Genomic DNA, 20,456 nt, shown 5'->3' on the forward strand with positions numbered 1-20,456 from the left:
AGTCTTTCTGCCTGCTCCTTTTTTATCAGTTTTTAGTTATCTGTATGTTTTTAGCGCTTCTTCTCTGCAATAAGCAGAGAATAGAACCGATTCATTTCACTGAGTTTGTTTACGTGTCTGTATATTTCCTGCGCAAAAAGAAAATCCAGTGCGCCCTACCTTCCTGCATATTTGTGCACAAAAAGTCCCCATAGAAGCCAATGGCGGGCGCACAAGTGCGAGCGCAATACGCAGGGAGATGCGTGAAACACTGCGTAATTGTGCTGGAAAAAGAACACACCTACAGCTCATTAGACTAATTAGCCAATTAAATCGGCGCGTCTTTCTTTGCCGTTCGCACATGAACATGCCCTGCGGACGCAAACAGTGCAATTAAATGCAGTTAAAATCAACATTCATTCTGCAAATACAAGGCACTCAGGCATGGGCAAATACGCATACGCTCCTGTGGGGGGAGCCTAAGGGCGGCCGCAGACTAGTGTAAGCGCAAAAACGCTCGCTCCTACACAACGTATTTGCACAGCGAAGGCGTGTGACCATGCCTGCACAAATACTGTGAATCACTTCCGCCCTAAAAGTCTAATTTGCCTAATGAGGTGCCGGCGTTCACATTTATGCGCCGTGCTTTCTGCATACCCACGCGTAAATATGTTCGCATTTGCGCACCCCCATAGACGTCTATGGGGACTTTTGGTGCACAAATGCGCACAATAGAAAATCATGTTGCGTTTTTTTTTGCATGGACAAAAGACGCGGAAAAAACCCTGTGAGAGCGAGACCACTGAGACTAGTGGGTACTATTCACTGCATATTGCGCGTGGAAATACGCCCGTGTGCTTACGCCCTTAGGCCTCGGTCAGATGACCGCTTTTTACCACGATTTGCGGATCGCATTACAGATGCGCATCCGCAAATCGCGTGACCGTGGCCGAAAAAATGCCCGAAAAATCTGCAGCTAGCAGCGTTTTTGGGGAAAAGGCCCCGATCACAGGAGCCATTGCAATTCAATGGAGCCGGCAATACAGCTGGCTCCATTGAAAGCAATGGGCTGGCGGTGAGAGCGGGATGAATTGTTTATCGCGTCGCATCTCCCGAAGTAGCGATTTTCCTGCTATGCTATGTGTTTCCCTACCCCTAAAATAAGCCCTAGCAGCATTCCCAGAAATAAAAAGAAATACTTACCTAGCAGGCTCGGTCCGGGATTTATGAATTGCCCAATCAATGCTGCAGCACACCAAATTCACAAATTCTGCCTCCACAGCGTGATTGGTTCTTCAAACTCTGCTCAGCTGATCAATGCAGAGCTGGATGAGCTAATCACAGCCCTCACATTGGTTGATTGGGTGCTGCATTGATTGGCTGAGTAGCACTGGATGAACCAATGAGAGCCATCGCTTCCTGGAGGTGGGATTTTTGAATCTTGCAACCAGGAAGTGATCTTCTGTGGACCAACGAGGACTCCAGGACGCCCAGCGGAGCTCCTGAGAGCAGCGGGAGGACCCGGACCGTGCCACCTAGGTAAGTATTCCTTTTTTTCCCCAAGGAATTCAGCTAGGGCTTATTTTAAGAGGAGGTCTTAACCTTCCCGTGATAAAATCGCGCAAGCTTATCGCGCAATTCTATCGCTGGCAGCAGCGAAGTGATGCACGATTTTTTACAAGAAAAAACGCATCGCTGATGCTACAAAATCGTGGGAACACAGCTGCGATGTTGTAGCGGCAATATCACCGTCTCCCGTGTGAAAGAGGCCTTAGGGGAAAGTTCTTCCCAGAATTCTGCTGGATTCCTGTTTCTAGAGAGTAGTGTATTGTGGCAACCTCGTGGATAACTATGAGGTCACATGACTGTCAGCAGGGTGGAGCTAAACTGCTGTCGGTTTCCAAGGGCAACCAATGGAGTTTTAACCCTTTCCAATCCCGTGTCTGACGTCTGAAGACATTATGATTTAAGGCTGTACAGCTCCGATGTTGAAAGACATCTGTCGGGGTTCTCTTACTGTATATTGCCAGCCTCTCTGCTGTCATCTAATGTGTCACCTCGTGCAGTACTGGCTTTAGCCAGCAGATAGCGCTGTTGTATACCAGGATACAAATTGGATTGGAAAGGGTTAAAAGCTGCTATTGCCCTGAAGTAACTGGAAGTACTCGATGCAACAAGTGAAGTTTTCACGTGACGCGGCGGCTGTTTGATTTACATGGCAAATTATCAGGGGAAGATGAGGACATAATGGGAATAAACAAGACCTATAGGAGGTTTTATGACGGGAGACGGCTGATAACATGGAGCACCTGCAGGCCACTTTTACCAACCTGTGCGCCATATAGCAATATAATCTACAATCAGACTATTGTGCTGAACAATGGCTCATACAGGAGACATTGTCACATGTAAGAGACGGTCAATGACAAGTATTCTACCAGACCAGGAACAAGAAGGGACAATAAAAGGACCAATTTTTGCATTTTCACAAGTACAGTACTTTGTTAAGAATAAAGACTATAATAAGCTGAGATCAGGCAGCCATTTTGTGGACTGCGGCCTATCACTGCTGAAGAGGCAGGAATGGAAGGGGGGGGGGGCGGGGTAGGGACCCACATTATTACAGTTCCTAACTTTTGCAGCTGCGTTCTATAGGCCAGGGGGAGGGTAAGTATATTGGTTTCAGGGGGACTCTATTACTACTGGAGCTACTGTGGGGGTCACTAATACTATTGGGGCTACTGTGGGGGTCACTATTACTACTGAGGCCACTGTGGGGGTCACTATTACTACTGAGGCCACTGTGGGGGTCACTATTACTACTGAGGCCACTGTGGGGGTCACTATTACTACTGGGGGTCACTATTACTACTGGGCTAATAGTGACCCCCACAGTGGACTCAGTAGTAATGCTGACCCCCACAGGAGCCTCAGTAGTAATAGTGACCCACACAGTAGCTTTAATAGTAATAGTGACCCCCACAGTAGCATCAGTAGTAATAGTGACCCACACAGTAGCTTCAGTAGTAATAGTGACCCACACAGTAGCTTCAGTAGTAATAGTGACCCCCTACAGTGGCCTCAGTAGTAATAGTATCCCCCACAATAGCCTCAGTAGTAATATGGCCCAGTAGTAATAGTGACCCCCAAAATGGCCCAGTAGTAATAGTGACCCCCAAAAGTGGCCCTCAGTAGTAATAGTGACCGTTACAGTGGCCTCAGAAGTAATGCTGACCTCCACAGTGGCCTCAGTAGTCATAGTGCCCTCCATAGCGGACCCAGTAGTAATATTACTAATAGTTTCCCCTATATCAATCCCAGTAGTAACAGTGACCCCCCCACACAGTAACCCCAGGAGTAACATTGAAGGTAGCGGTAGAGAGTGAGACAAGGCATGGCTGGAAGAAGTCTTCATGGCAGTTTGGACCCAGAGATACTTCAGGGGGGCACACTGTATTATAATTTATTTCTGGGGCATAGTGGATAGCATTATTTTCAGGTGACTCTGTATGATGCTTTTATTTTCAGAGGAGCAAAAGATATTTGGCCCACAAACTCCACAGTGGCAAGAATTAGCTGGAGAAGTCAAGAAGGTCTGGATCAGATGGAGAAGAGAAGGAATGAATCCAGAGGATGTCACCTGTAAATCACTATGGGCCATTTTGTAATCTATCTCTGACTTTTATACATTTTGGGGGGTTTGAAGGGCAGGGAAAGAAAACACATTAATTCTGCCATCGTTTTTTTTTGTTAATCATGCAGCATAAAGGACATGATACATTTTTTCTGCGAGCTGGTACGATTACGACAATACCAAAATTATGACTTTTTTTAGGGTTTTTCACTTTTGCACTTTTGGAGCTCTGTGAGGATTTGTTTTTTGAGTGATGAGCTGCAGTTTTCATTTGTACCATTTTAGAGTACAATTTTTTAAATCATTTTTATTATTTTTTTTTTAGCAAAAAGAACGAAATAAGGATAGTGTGTTCAATGTATTCTCAGGCCATTACAGATACAATGATACTGAATATATGGATTTTTTAAAATACAAACAGTGATAAGTGTGCAAAAAAAAATTTTTTTTTTACAGTTTTTTTCTTTACACTATTATTATTTATTTTTTTGCTACACTTTTTATGCCCATGTAGGGAACTTGAGCCATAAAAGCTATGATAATGCAATGCAGTACCGTTCACAATAGCGATCACAGGCCATGGCAGGCCGGGGCACCAGTGTCTGGCGTCCAGCACTCCCTCTGTGAACCCTCTACATGCCATTATGTGCATTGATCGCAACATATAACGGGTCAGTAGAAGGGACTGATATTCTCATCGATCCCCGCTGTTGCTGTGGGAGGCAGGTCATGACTCACAGCCGGCTCCCACTGCGGGATGGTGCTGGCTCCCTTCTGACGTTGATGGCACATGTGCACATTGCATGACACGTGTCACCAAGTAGCACTAGCCTAAAGATGGCGCAGTGAGCCACATAGAATATGTGTGATGCCTTTGTCAGTTACTCCCGGCAAACGAGAATCGCTGCATTGCCTCATGCCAATTTTCAAGGTATTCGGTTGCAACCCAAACCAAATTTATCATAGTTTGAGCCGAGACATGGACGCCTTAGGACTTTATTACCCACTAATGTTGACAAGACTACCATGACTCTCCTTTGGACCGAAACTGGTAAGCAAACTGCCACCGGTATGCTAGCTCCCACCAAAGCTTAGTGCCCACCCTCTCCTGTGGTCCAGGAGAAACTTCAGTTTGAACCTCAGCACCCTGTTAAATCATCATGAACTGTATATTGCCTAATGAAGGGGGCTATGTTGGAGCTCAGAAACACGTTGTCGCTTATATCGTTGGCACCTATATTCCGGTCGGAATAAATTTAGATGGTACAGCCATTAACTGAAGTCTGTTTTTTGAGAATACATATGATTTTGAGCTCAAGGCACACCTGTATGGGGATGGAGGGTGTTCAGTGTTTATAGACTCCCCCCTTCCTTTAGGGAGTAAGTAATATCCCCCATTTTTTGGATTTCTTAGCTTTCTTATCCTTTCTTATTTGGGTTGCGCTCCTCTAAACCCTTGTATACATATACATTCCCTTTTCCTCAGTGCATATCTGTCAAGACTGACTGGATCCTTGAGTTTTATCTGGTGCCCTCCGACTTGGATGCCATGAAGTGGCAGTGGATGCCCCTATGCCTATGAGGTTTTGTTGAAGACTACCATGGCCAATGGTGTAGCGGAGGGCCCCACAACGATGAGTCTCTCCGAGACACTGGGTGTGTTCTACTTTTTGTTTATTTTCCTTAACGGTTACTCTTAGTCCATCTCGGAGCGCTGTTTATTTTAGATATTGATTTCCTATTGAGAATAAAAGAGGGAACTTTGCAGCGGAAGAATAGTGCCCCCAGGAGTTAGGGGCAGGTGGTGGTATAAAGGGGGCAGCAGGTAATGGGGTAACAAAACTTTTGGGATTTTTTTCTTAACAATGAAGGTTTCTATTAGATCTGTATATAACAACAATCTTCCAACCCCTATAGCTTGTTTCATATAGGCACAAAATCATGCAAAAAAAAATTGCAGTGCACTTAACAAATGACGCTCATTTCCTATTGTGCCAGTCACTGGATCATCCACATCACATGGCTGCAGTAGCCAGTCACTGGGTCACCCGGCTCCACATCACTGGGTGCTGTGGTGACATCACTATGAGCATTACATCACCAAAAGGAAATACCAATTGGCTTGCATTGTCATGGTTCAGCTACATACGGAGCAGCACTGAGGAGGTGAAGCTTAGAAAGTCCTAAAAGGTATCCCAGTACCACTTGTCTGCCACTGTCCACCATCGACTACATTTTCTACCGGTTTCAAGCGGAAAACTGGTGTACCGACTGAGCAGATTGTTTAATAAAAGTTGTTATAAGCATGTGAACTGTTCCCAGTCACTTGCCGTCTCATCGCCTCATCCCAAAACATCCCTTTGAGCCCAACTTCTTGAAGTGGTATCCATTGGCGGTCTGCATTGCTAAGAGCAGCGCTGCAGATAATCTCCGCAGCTTTCCTCCTGGTAAGTCCACCAAAGAACCTGCCTGACACCGGTACTCGGCCTGAAGTTTTTCAACCACACGATATAAATCTTTTCACTGTATGCATCTGTATGGCAAAGCACAGAAGACTACACTCCCCCATACAGCAAATGTATACCAAGACCAGCTTATGCCAAAAGGACACTCTAGGTATATGCTAGGTGCACGGGGATCTATAGTTATGTTTGGTATATACTTTGAGAGCGTTCCCAGCACATATGCTGAACATATACTATATGGCGGACTACAACTGAAAAGTAGCAACCATATTCCCGCTGGTGACTGCTCCTCAGAATACCGGTAATAACCAGCGCCTTTCACTTAATTAGGGAGAAAAGGGGAAGGAAGATCAACTGAATCCAATACAACAACAACTCTGATGTCGCTAATTCACCTCCTGAGCTGTATACACAGTTATTACTATATAACAAGATGTTTCCCATGTTAGAGTATGTCCTCACAGGGCAGATCCGCAGCAGAAAATCTGCAGTGGTACAAACTGCACCAGTTGGTGTGGTATTTGCCACGGATGTCACCCTTTGTATAGCAAAGAATGCCCAGTGAGTAAGGGTCCTTTTACATGGCAGATGCCCAATAGGTTGTCCCAACGATGATCATTCCTGTGCCTTTACACATAAACGATCATCGCTGAGTTAATAGAGGCAGAAGGAGTCGGGATCATTCCTGCATTCATAGAAAACAGGCAGTCATTCATGGATGAACCACTCCATTTGCACGAGCCGATTCGTCTTGCTGTTCTTATGCATGCATTCAGACTGAGGCCGGGCGGACCAGATTCCACATGCGGGAGGTCTGCAGCGGATTCCGGCTGTGAGCCCGGCCGGTGACCCTGCGTACCTGTTGTTTTTGTGTTGCAGATGACTCACCATTGGTCATGCGCAGTACAGCAATGGCTGCGGGTCGGATGGGCTCCATTGACTTACGCGCGGAATCCGCAGCAAAATAGGACATGCTGCAATTTTTCCTCCTCTCGTGGAAAACGCAATTCATATCCGTGAGTGAAAAAGCAAATTTGCATGTTTTTCAATGTCTGTGTTTTGCCACAGATCCGCCGTGCAGATGTCAATCGCGGATTCCACAATTGGTATCCGCCCCCCATGTGAGCCTGGCCTGAACGATAATCGTTCAGATTCTCACTGGATCGCAAAAATCTGAATAATTGTATCTGTCCATGTAAAAGGGCTCTTGTGGAGAGCACCATAGGAGTTGTAGGAAGCCTCCACAGCACCGCCTATTGGTAGGTAGCTACTCCATAAGGGCTGAGTCACACGGGCATTTGTATGCGCGTCTGTCATTTGCGTTTGCGGTCCGCATCTATATAGAACTAATTCTTTTCAATGGGAGCGGTCACATGTGTGAATTTTACATGTGCACAAACGCATGTGGCGAAAATTATGAATTCATGAATGGGTGAGTGCTGCCTCTGATTGGCTGAGCGCAGGGACCAATCACAGGCAGCTCTCAGCTGTCATTCAATAGCAAACCTCTGATTGGTCACAGTGCTCAGCCAATCCGAGCCAGCCCTTTCAGCAGGTGGAGATTTTAAATCCCTGTCTGCTGAAAGCTCTTCATAGCAGTGCAGGAGAAGAGCCGGCTGGACACACCTGAGCCCTGGCAGCTGCAGAGAGGTGAGTATAGATTTTTTAAAATTTTTTACACATTTTTGGGATGCTTTCACGGAAGGGCTTATATTTTAAGCAGGGCTTGCCGGCAGTCCATTGCTTTCAATGGAGGCGGCTGTATTGCCGGCTCCATTGAATTCAATGGGAGAACATCGCGATCCTCTGTTACAGCTGTGACAGCTGTGGCAGAGGATTTCTTCATCTCAGTGGGGAGTCCCCTTGTTACTGGACACTACAATGCTGTCACAGTGTTCAGTGACTAAGGGACTCCCCGTGGAGATGAAGAAATCCTGTGCCACAGCTGTCACAACTGTAGCAGAGGATCGCAATGTTCTCTGTATGTCAATGGGGCCGCCGCAGCTGCCGCCAGCCCCATTGACCACAGGTGAAACCCCTGGATGTAACAGCATCCAGGGGTTTTACATCCAAGGAATCCCCTGCTACAGCTGTTACAGCCGCAGCAGGGGATAGCAGGCAGTGCAATTTTTGAGTGGAAAGATGCTGCTAGGTGCATTTTTGCTGCGTTCCGCCCACTTCGGTCACACAAATTTTTGAATGCATCAGTTATGCGCACAAAAATTCACGCGTCAAAACACTCGTGTGACTGAGGCCTAAGTCAATATCTAACCTTTTAACCCCTTAGTGACCAGTTTGCACCTTAATGACCAGGCCAACTTTTGGAAATCTGACGTGTGAATTTAACATAGAATAACTCCGTAAAGGTTTTGCATATCCAAGTGATTCTGACATTGTTTTTTCGCCACATGTTGTACTTCATTTAGGCGGCAAAAATAGACTGATAAAATTTGTGTATATTTATTAAAAGTGTCAAAATTGGGAAAATCTTGAAAAAATTGTCTTTCTTTCACATTTTCAACTGCAATATCTCAAATATGTGCAAACATAATATAAAAATTTCTGATCAGATATATATTTCCATCTGATTACTTTATTCTGGACGCACATTGGAAAGACATAAGGTTTTTTTAACCATTTAGGAGACGTACAAATGTAACATTAATATTAACATTTTGAGGAACATTTTGTTTTCATGCACCAAGCCAAGATTGCAAAGGTGTCAGAATGATAGATACCACCACAAATGACCCTATTTTAAAAACTACATTCCCTTAATATATTCACTAAGGGGGGGGGGGAGTATTTTGACACCACATGCAATTTTGAGGAGAAAAAAAAATAATGCATATTTTTGCAAATATGTCATTTTAAAGGCAAGATTTTTTTCTATAGTGCACATGAAAATGAGGATTTGCGCCCCAAAATGGATACCCTTGTTTGTCCTGTGGTCAGAAACATGCCCATTGTGGCCCTAGTCTTATATCTATATGCACAACGGGGCTCAAACCGAAGGGAGCAGCAGGTGGCTTTCAGAACAGGCATTTTGCTTAAAGGGGTTGTCCCGCGCCGAAACGGGGTTTTTTTTTTTAACCCCCCCCCCCCCCCCGTTCGGCGCGAGACAACCCCGATGCAGGGGTTAAAAAAACAACCCGCACAGCGCTTACCTGAATCCCGGCGGTCCGGCGTCTTCATACTCACCTGCTGAAGATGGCCGCCGGGATCCTCTGTCTCCGTGGACCGCAGGGCTTCTGTGCGGTCCATTGCCGATTCCAGCCTCCTGATTGGCTGGAATCGGCACGTGACGGGGCGGAGCTACACGGAGCCGGCATTCTGCACGAGCGGCCCCATAGAGGACTGCAGAAGACCCGGACTGCGCAAGCGTGGCTAATTTGGCCATCGGAGGCCGAAAATTAGTCGGCTCCATGGGAACGAGGACGCTAGCAACGGAGCAGGTAAGTAAAAAACTTTTTATAACTTCTGTATGGCTCATAATTAATGCACAATGTACATTACAAAGTGCATTAATATGGCCATACAGAAGTGTATAGACCCACTTGCTGCCGCGGGACAACCCCTTTAAGGTGATTTAGGCCCCATTGCCCACTTGTAGAGCCCTTGAGCAGCCAAAACTATGGAGAACCCCCACAAATGACTCCATTTTGGAAACTAGACCACTTACCATATTCATCTAGGGGTGCACTGTGTATTTTGACCCTACTGCTTTTGAATGAATCAAAGCAAAGCAGAAGGAAAACATTATGATTTTTGTTTTTTTGGCAATTGTGTCATTTTAAAATAGTTTTTTTTGTATAGCATGCATCTTAATGAAGACTTCACCCCAAAATCCATACCCCTGTTTGACCTGTATTCAGAAACATACCCATTGTAGCCCTAATATTACGTCTGTATGCACAACGGGGACCCAAACCGAAAGAAGCAGCCGGTGTGTTTCAATACAGACATTTTGCTTGCTTGCTTATGGGGTGGTCACTAAGGGGTTAACAGGTCTTCCAACATGGCTAATGATGTAGCCAATACCTATGTATAGACATCTTGTTCAGGATTATTGCCCCTCATCAGCATGCAGTAGGGTTTAGGTTGGTTCGCTAACCAATGTGACTCTGGGGTTGGATGGTAATATTTCTTCTTGTGGAGAGCACTACAATGGTGTAGGGAGTCCTATAGGCCATGCAATGCTTCCTGGGAAAAAGATATGCGAATGAGTTACAGAATAATGCCTTCTTAGCCCCATCTAGTGGAAGGATTCTTTACAGTAGTGTTCTTTCCTGTGGTGCTCTCCAGAAGCAAAGACATTGCCCCACTCCCTGGAGTTTGATGAACGCTCATCTAGACAACCAGAATCCAACTATGCACTGATGAGGGGCAAGAACCCTGAAATAGCTGTCTCTACATGGGTGTTGTGGGTGGCTTATATCCCTAGTCATGTTGGCTCCTAGGCTAGCTACCTTCCAATAGGTGGTGCTGTGGAGGCATTATTCCATTACTCATTTGCATTGCAAAAGGTAACTGTAAAAACTGTGAAAAATCCACAGGCTTTAGGCCCATGGGAACACATCGTAGCAATACAATGCCCCCATACAGCAACGATGTAGGCACTCTGTATACTGCTGCATATACTGCAGTGTAATGCAGTATACGATGGAGCACGCCATCATGTTTTATATCTACAATGGTATCTGTGGGATAAAGAAACTACTAATCCCTCTGTATGAGACATGAGACATACAGAAGTATAGCATGGCCCAATAGGTTTCTATGGTATTATATAGACTCTGTATGGTGGTATTATTTAGACACTATTGTGATGCTTTTTGTGTGTTTTTGCTACTGTTTGCACTTTTATTTGGGATCGCTAAATTGCTATTAGAGCAAGATTATATGGCAGTGTACGCTGGCATTATTCATGCTCTCTGCTACTAAGATTTGGACACTGCTAGGTACACAATAATGCATTTGTATTTGGGATCTCTATTATTGCTATTATTGGACCATTATTAGTATATTATTAATCCATGCTGGATGGCAACCTGCACAAATCTTTTTTGGCAGCGCGCCCGATCATAAGAAAAAAATTATATATATCGCACTGATAGGCAGTCTGACTGCATTTTGCTTGTGCAAAAAGCAACAAGGTAGCAGCATACCCACACCAGTACAGATCAGTGAATAAATACTGTACCATAACCAAGCTCAGTACATAAATACAGCCACAGAACTAAGCTAAGTACATAGATACAATATCAAAATCAAGCTCAGTTCATAAATGCAACACCAGAACCAAGCTCAGTACATACATACAGCGCTAGAACAGCTTAGTGACTAATTACTTCAGCAGAACCAAGCTCATAACATAATTATAGCACCAGAACCAAGCGTATAACATTAATATGGCAACATAACCAAGCTCAATACACATATACAACACGAAAACCAAGCTCATATCATAAATAAAGCACCAAAAACAAGCTCAGTACATACAGACAGTGCCAGAGCCAAGCTCATAAAAATGCAGCACCAGAAGTGTGCTCAGTACATAAATACGGCACCACAACCAAGCTCATAACATAAATTCAGCACCAAAGACAAGCTCATAATTTAAATATAGCACTAGAACAGCTCCTTGACTAAAAAAAAGCCCTAACGTTCATAACATACAGTAGCAGAAATAAGCAATTTTGTTTTAGGGGTGCTGATGGTCTGAGAACGGTGCATCGGAACGTCAGAGGAAACTGAGCCAGGAGTAGGAGGATACATGCGGTTCCACAAAGATGCTGCTGCACACAGGAAGAGGATGCTCTGGAAGGGCCTAAGGTGAGCTATTGGCCCCAGCCTACATCTGCCTGCTGCCCCTTTACAAGCTGGTGGTAGCCAATGACCTGTGTGACTGAAGGGGCACAGTAGCTAAGGCCAGCCATGTTATTAGTATATTAGTGCCATACAGTATATTAGTTATATACTATATAGCACTATATGGCGGCTTTATTTATGCTCTTTGTTGGTCTTGTGTTGGTAAGGTGATATTTTTAGTGCCACTCTTACTTTGGCACTGCATGGCAGGATTATTTTACCACTTTGTCTGTAGGATATACGACCACTGGATTTACCATCAGTGGGTTTGACCTCCTTCACTTTAGGAATTGATGGGGATTATATCCTAATAAGGTGCCAATATTTAATGTAATAGGAAAACGTCTGTGATAGGAATGAGCTCTTCTAATTAAGACCTGTATATTACAAAGAAAAGTGGGGGTTGGGTGGGTCACGCAGAGAGGTTGGGGAGTTCCCTATGGACTCTTGAGTTCCATATAACCTGGTCCAGGATGCATTTCTGTCACTTTTACAGTAGAGATAGCAAACTGATCTCAGCCTAGACAAAGATGTTCTGCAAGAGAACAACATATGTTGGTTTAGAATGGAGGGGGAAACATTTTTTAGGGATTTCCCATGTTAGGATGTATGAGGCTCACTGTGATTAGCAGTAATTGTATACATGATGTACTGAGAGTTTCAGGTTTACAAATGGAGAAAGATGACTTCTTAATGTACAGATGGTATCTACGCTCCTTGCGTCCTTATCTAGTAACATCCCGTATGTATTACTGGGTTTCCAGGCAGCGTAATAAAAAATTGTCACATGAAGCCATTCTGAAAACATATCCATGGTAATGTCACAGTATAACCGGAGAGGTGAAGTCATTCAGTACCACCAGTAGGGGGCAGAAGATGTAGCATTCAACCATAATGGAGCCCAAAAATTTAATTCGGCACATTTTTCTAATAACTTTTTTTCAAAGGTCTCTTCACTTTGAATTTGCCCTCTGCATCAGACTGCAATAAACAACTGGAAATCACCAATAAAAATTATACAACCAAAATACCACGGAGGGCTCCGTCACACGGCATACTTGTACATGTAAAATTTATGCACGCAATACGCAGAGAATGGAAACTATTGATTTCAATGGGATCGTTCACATTTCCGTATTTTGCATGCATGTTTCGGTCACGCACAAAAAACCCGCAGCATGCTCTACTTTTCTGTGCATTTGCGCACCATAGAATTTAATGGCAGAATGGGGGGGGGGGGGGGGGGGGGCGCAATACACAAGGAGATATGTGAAACACTGCATAACTCCACTTGAAAAATAACTAATTTACTATTTCAAGCTGGGAGTCTTGTTTGCCGCACGCAAATGAACATGCAGTGCGGGAGGGAACAGTAGAGTAAAATACACAGGTGCGCACGCAAAAAAGCATTGTCTGTTCTGCAAAACTGCAGCTTATGCCTTTAGGTATAAATTTCCTGAAATACGGATTATAAGTAGAGATGAGCAAGCATACTCGCTAAGGCTAACTACTCGAGCGAGTAGTGCCTTATGCGAGTACCTGCCCGCTCGTCTGTAAAGATTTGGCTGCCGGCGCAGGGAGGAGGGGGGGGGAGAGATCTCCCCCCCATTTCTCACCGCTCACCCCTGCTGCTCCCCGCCCGCCGCCGGCAGCCAAATCTTTAGAGACGAGTGGGCAGGTACTCGAATAAGGCACTACTCACTCGAGTAGTTTGCCTTAGCGAGCATGCTCGCTCATCTCTAATTATAAGCATTTAAATAGATAACAGAAGCATTCTGGGTGCGGAAACCAGCCTTTTTCATTTTAGTAAATTTTGTATTATTTATGCTTATTATATTTCAAAAAAGTTCCTACAATTTTTTTTTCCACTTCAACAAGCTAAGTACATGTATATTTCTATGCGCATCCGCAAATCGCGTGACCGGTGCGCGCAAGTCGCCCGCAAATCGCCCGAAAATCTGCTCCTAGCCGCGTTTCATTAGAAACGGGCCGGAGCTGTCCAGCGCATTGCATTCAATGGAGACGGCAATACAGCCGTCTCCATTGAAAGCAATGCGCTGGGGGCGAGCCCGGGATGAATTGTCGGTAAGGGCTTAAATATATAAGCCCTTCCCTGCAAATCATCCTAAAATGTGTTAAAATAAAAAAAAATTGTATACTCACCTTCTCCCGTCAGCCGGAGCTCCGCGCGGCCGTCCTGCAGTGGGTGTGAAGGGGGTGTGAGTCAGACCTGCCCCCTGATTGGCTCAGCGCTGAGCCAATCAGAGGCATGCCTCACTCACACCCATTCATGAATTTATGAATGGATGTGAGTCAGACCTGCCCCTGATTGGCTCAGCGCTGAGAGGCAGCAGTCACTCACCCATTCATGAATTCATGAATGGGTGTGTGAGTGTTTTCAGCCTCTGATTGGTCAGGGCTGTGACCAATCAGAGGCAGATCATTCAGCAGGCGGGGATTTTAAAGCCCCGCCGGCTGAATAGTGCCAAGAAGCAGTTCAGGAGAACTGACAGCAGCCGCGGCTGGACTCCGGCTGCAGCGGAAAGGTGAGTATACATTTTTTTTTTATTTTAACACATTTTAGGATGAATTGCAGGGAAGGGCTTATATATTTAACCCCTTCCCGACAATTCACCCCGCGCATGCCGGCAGCCCATTGCTTTCAATGGAGCGGCTGTATTGCCGCTCCATTGAATTCAATGGGCAAACATCGTTCTTCTCTGTCACAGCTGTTACAGCTGTGGCAGAGAAGAATGATTTGTCTTCTATATGTTCTCAATGGGGTCGGCGCTGCTGCCGCCGGCCCCATTGAGCGCATATAGAGAAGAGAACAGGAATCGCAGATCGCAGATAGGTGCGATCTGCGATTTTTTGTTCTATAATTTATCGGACGAGCGCATAAAAAGCGCTCATGTGTCCGATACCATTGCAAAGCAATGGTTTTATAAAATCGCCGGACGCATGCGCATGCGCAAATCGCGGCTAAAAACGCCCGTCTGACTAAGGCCTTAATGTTATACGAAAATATAAAATGCATTTAAGGAAAAAAAAATCAAATAAGAAATTCAAAAAATCTACACTGAATGACCCCTTTAATGGAGCTTCTTTATATGGAAATTAGACCCATGACCCGGCAGCATAAAATCACATGACAGGTCTTCCGTAGATCAGTTTCACGTGAATCCACAATCGATGAGAAAATGTAAAAAATCTAAGCAATTGCGAAGGAGGTCTGGTCATCGGTGCTAGACTAAGCAAGCATTTCTAAAACTTCCACCCTGGTGGGGTCTTCTCATGTAACGGTGTGGAGAGTATATCGAGAATGGTAAAATCAAGGAAAAACATCCCGCGAAAGAGGATTCTGTGGATGGAAACAATTCATAGACGAGAAGGGTCAGAGGGGGATGTCAGGAATCGTTCTGATGAACTTGCGCTGCATGGTCAACCAAATACAATGCTGATGCCCCAACTAACATGCCCAAATGCACATATTGTTTCCTTTGAAGGATGAGCTGTAACAGCAGAAGAGCTATTCGAGTATTAGTTCTGTCTCAGAGAAACTGTAAGGTGAGACTCCAGTGGGCGAAAGAGTGCAAAAAAATTAGATCGCTTAGCAGTGGAGAAACATCAGATGATCAGATACAGTCAGATTTCTGTTGAGGTCAGAATTGGCACAAGCAGCATGAATCCATGACCCCTTCCTGTCAGCTGCTCAGAACATTTCATCATCTCCATCTAATTTGCGGCAACTACAAAGTTATCAAAATTGAGGTTATTTAGTTTAGAAAAAGACGGCTGAGGGGCGACCTAATAACTATGTATAAATATATCAGGGGTCAGTACAGAGATCTCTCCCATCATCTATTTATACCAAGGACTGCAACAAGAGGGCGCCCTCTACATCTAGAGTAAAGAAGGTTTCTACACTGACATAGAAGAGGGTTCTTTACTGTAAGAGCAGTGAGACCGTGGAACTCTCTGCCTGAGGATGTGGTGATGGCGAACTCGCTAACAGAGTACAAGAGGGACCCGGACGTCTTTCTTGAGTGATACAATATGACTGATTACTTCAGAAGGGTCGGTAATCCGGGGATTATTCTGATTGCCAGATTGAAGTTGGGGAGGAATTTTTTTTCCCCTAAAATGAGGACGTTTTTCCTCCTAAAATGAGGAAAATTGACTTCTACCTCGTGGGGTTTTTTTGTGTTCCCCTGTATCAACATTTGTGGGGGAGTAATAGGCGGAACTAGATGGACATTTGTCTTTTTTTAGCCTTACACGTTACTATGTTGCTGTTTGTTACTAAGCTTCACATGGGCCGCTAATATTCCTGGAGAACAATTTCAACACTGAGGCCTTAGTCACACGGGCGTTTTTTCACGCGATTTGCGCATCGCATGACGGATGCGCATGCGCAAATCGCGTGACCGGCGCCGAAAAATCGGCCCAAAAATCGCCCGAAAATCTGCTCCTAGCCGCGTTTCATTAGAAACGGGCCGGAGCTGTCCAGCTCATTGCATTCAATGGAGCCGGCAATACAGCGGCTCCATTGAATGCAAGCGCTGCGGGCGAGCCCGGGATGAATTGTCGGGGAGGGGTTAAATATATAACCCCTTTCCTGCAATGCATCCTTAAATGTGAAAAAATAAAAAAAAAGGATGTACTCACCAGCTCCCGGCAGCTGGAGATCCCGGCGGGCGGCCTGCAGTGGGTGTGAAGGAGGTGTGACTCAGACTTGCCCCTGATTGGCTCAGCGCTGAGCCAATCAGAAGCAAGTCTCAGTCACACCCATTCATGAATTCATGAATGGGTGTGACTGAGATCAGCCTCTGATTGGCTCAGGCTGAGCCAATCAGGGGCCAGTCTGAGTCACACCTCCTTCACACCCACTGCAGGCCGTCCGCCGGGATCTCCAGCTGCCGGGAGCTGGTGAGTACATCCTTTTTTTTTATTTTTTCACATTTAAGGATGCATTGCAGGAAAGGGGTTATATATTTAACCCCTCCCCGACAATTCATCCCGCGCACGCCGGCAGCCCATTGCTTTCAATGGAGTCGGCTGTATTGCCGCTCCATTGAATTTAATGAGCAAACATTGTTCTTCTCTGCCACAGCTGTTACAGCTGTGGCAGAGAAGAATGATTTGTCTTCTGTATGTTCTCAATGGGGTCGGCGCTGCTGCCGCCGGCCCCATTGAGCGCATATACAGAAGAGAACAGGAATCGCAGATCGCAGATAGGTGCGATCTGCGATTTCTGTTCTCTAATTTATCGGACGAGCGCATAAAAAGCGCTCATGTGTCCGATACCATTGCAAAGCAATGGTTTTAAAAAATCGCCGGACGCATGCGCATGCGCAAATCGCGGCAATAAACGCCCGTGTGACTAAGCCCTAAGGCTGCCTGTTAGAGATGAGCGAGCACCCAAATGCTCAGGCCCACGTTATTCAAGTCAAGCTTTTTGTAAAATTCAAGAGCTCTACTCAATGGGAGACTCGAGCATTTTTGTATGTGGGACGCCGGGTCCCGAGCTTTTTTTTTTTTCCTTGGTTCTCTCTCTCTCTCCCTGACAAAAAATTTGCCAATGATGCGCGCTGCGGTGGGGAGGGGCCAAAACAGGCACGTCACAGCAGGGAGGAGCCAAAAACTGGGGCGGGGTTGAACACAATTTGATGCTCGTTCGAGTAGCAAGCACCATCGAGTACGCTAATACTCGAACGAGCATGAAGCTCGGCAGGGTATGTTCGCTCAACTCTACTGCCTGTCCACAGGCGATAGCTCATTGAGTTATCCGCGGCGATAATCCGGCCACGGGTGACGCAGTGAATGCTTTTCATAGCGTTGCTATGGAAAGCGCAGCCACGACGTCCATGAGCAGAGAATCATAGCGATTCTTGGCGTTGAACCTATCTGTCAGATTGGCTCACTGCAGACACCTGACAGTGCTCCCCTCTTGTCCCCCGTGACGGAATATCACTCAATATTCCGTCACGGCTGTGGACAGCGGGCCTGAGTGGAATCTATGCGATGCTTTGGTTCTGAATACCAATATAGGTCCAACTTGCTACTAGATGGGTGTGTCTAGTAAAGTGACCATTCAGTGTATATAATAATAATGAAAAAAAAAATAATGATAATACTAATAATAATCTGATAACACTAAAAAAAAAAATTCTCTATAAATAGTTATGAATTTGCCAATCAATAAATCAAAAACATTGAATATACTTCTCACCCCGTTGTGAGTTAACCTTTTTTTCTCAAGTATTTGGTTGATTTACCAATAAGCTAATAATTCATTCCCATCCCCGCACTAAACTGCCTATAAAGATCTGTTTGCTGAGCTCAGAATTTTATTTGCTCTGGGTCTTTTTTTACATCAAGGTGTGTACTTCCTCTGTTCAATACTTCCCTATTGTTGAAGATATCGACTATGTGGGAAAAAAAATGGCACTTCTTCTTCGTTGAAAGATATTATGTCTTGAAAAAAAAATTCTATTAATTAAAAAAAAAAAAAAAATACTAAATAGAATGCATGCAAAAAGAATGACTAAGGCGTAATAGTAAAAAAATCAGTATTTAAAAAATCAAAAAGTAACAAAAAATATGTCATAGTCTTTAAATGAGGCTTACAGATACGAAGAACTTGTACTACTAATAAGAATATAGAAATAAAAAGTCTTAAGATCTAATATCACATTTAAGAAAAACCCAAAAAACTCAAGACTTAAAAAAGAAACCAAAACCTAAAAAAGCTGACCCGACCCGTACATCACTGATCTTGGAAGTGTGGGGTGTGATAAAACACAATCAAATATCTGCCTTTGTTGATAGTTAGCTTTGAAAGGAAAGCAAGAGATCAAAGTCTACTTTCTTCACGTCTTACCAGGAAATTTGAACACAAAAGCTTTCGAAAATTCAAAATTTCATAAACACAAAAACAATCTAAAATTTCTTCTCTTTTCAGATCTTCCCCTTCGGTTCACGTTGGGTGATATTGTCCTTCTCCAGCTTCTTTTCTCTTAGGAAACATTTTAATCTAAAACCCCCTTTTTCTGACCAGTAAATAAAAAAAATACCGCAGAACAAAAGAAAATACAAAAACACTCAACGTAAATACAAGTATCACGGATTGCGTAGTGTTGCCTGCCTTACCGTATGTGATGTCCATGGTGGCGTTGAGCTCAGTGTTAACATTGACCATGTCTAATGGCTTTCTTCAGTTTAGAAAAAAGCTACCAGCCGACATGGAGAAACAGGTCCAACCAAGTGAGCGCGGCGAGGTGTTGTAAAACAAGGCACCGTAGTGTGTGGTGCTGTTATCATATTGATTCTCTTAATCAGGACTAATGTAGAAAGACATGTTAAACAGTAACCAGCTTCTTATGGTGACCAACCTACAAGGTCGTTATAGCAACGGCAAAGCCTGAAACTCAACCATAGCTCTCTACTGCGCCTCATCCCACCTTCTCCCAATACCAATATTTTTATAAGTGTCAAAAAATTATTATTGTGATATTTTTGTCCTTGATTTTATTGATAAGTGCAATATACTGTATGTAGATATATATATTAAAAAAAAATAAAAAAAAATCATTCTACTCAAAAGGGTATTTTGGCAGGACCAGAATAATTAAGTTAAAAAGTAGGTATAATAGATCGATCTATCAGTCCAACTATCTAATATCTACGTATCTCATATCTATCTATTAGTATTACGGATTCAAAAAAATTCTAAAAATGTCATATATATATATATCAACTAGAGATGAGCGAGCACCCAAAAAAACAAATTCGAGAGCTCTACTCGAGTAACGAACCCCATTGGCTACAATGGGAGACTCGAGCATTTTTGTATGTGGGACGCCGGGTCTCGAGCTTTTTTTTTTTTCTTGGTTCTCTCTTTCTCTCTTTCTCTCTCTCCCCCGCTGCCTGCCAGCCAAAAAATTTGCCATTGACGCGCATTGCGTCGTGGCAGGGAGGGGCCAAAACAGGCACGTCACAGCAGGGAGGAGCCAAAAACTGAGGCGGCGTCGAACGCGGCGTCATGCTCGTTCGAGTAACGAGCACCATCGAGTACGCTAATACTCAAACGAGCATCAAGCTCGGCAGAGTACGTTCGCTTAGTCTAATAGGAACTGACAATGTTTTGTGTTTGATTTTCCTTAAAGTGACGACCCGGTTTTGAGAGAAAATTTTGCGTCAAATTTTGAATGAAATAGTTATTTGCCGTCTCGCCAATCTGGGCTTTATTTTCAGCCATCCAAGATGGCTGCAGCAGTTTTCTAGCTACCTGATGCTAACTTGCACTGCTCTCTGATTGGCCACTTTGGATCACATGGACAGCACTGCCCAATCACAGAGCAGATATAGTGAATTGGTATTCTAACACAAGCAAGGCACAGTGGAAAATTAGGTGTTTTGAAGATTGTGTTCGTCATCTTGGATGGCCAGAAGGTAGAGTGGAGGGACAGCAAAGAGGAAAAACTGCAGGTAAGTTATTCCCTTGC

Source organism: Eleutherodactylus coqui, chromosome 13, assembly GCF_035609145.1.
Source record: "Eleutherodactylus coqui strain aEleCoq1 chromosome 13, aEleCoq1.hap1, whole genome shotgun sequence".
Classification (NCBI taxonomy): domain Eukaryota; kingdom Metazoa; phylum Chordata; class Amphibia; order Anura; family Eleutherodactylidae; genus Eleutherodactylus; species Eleutherodactylus coqui.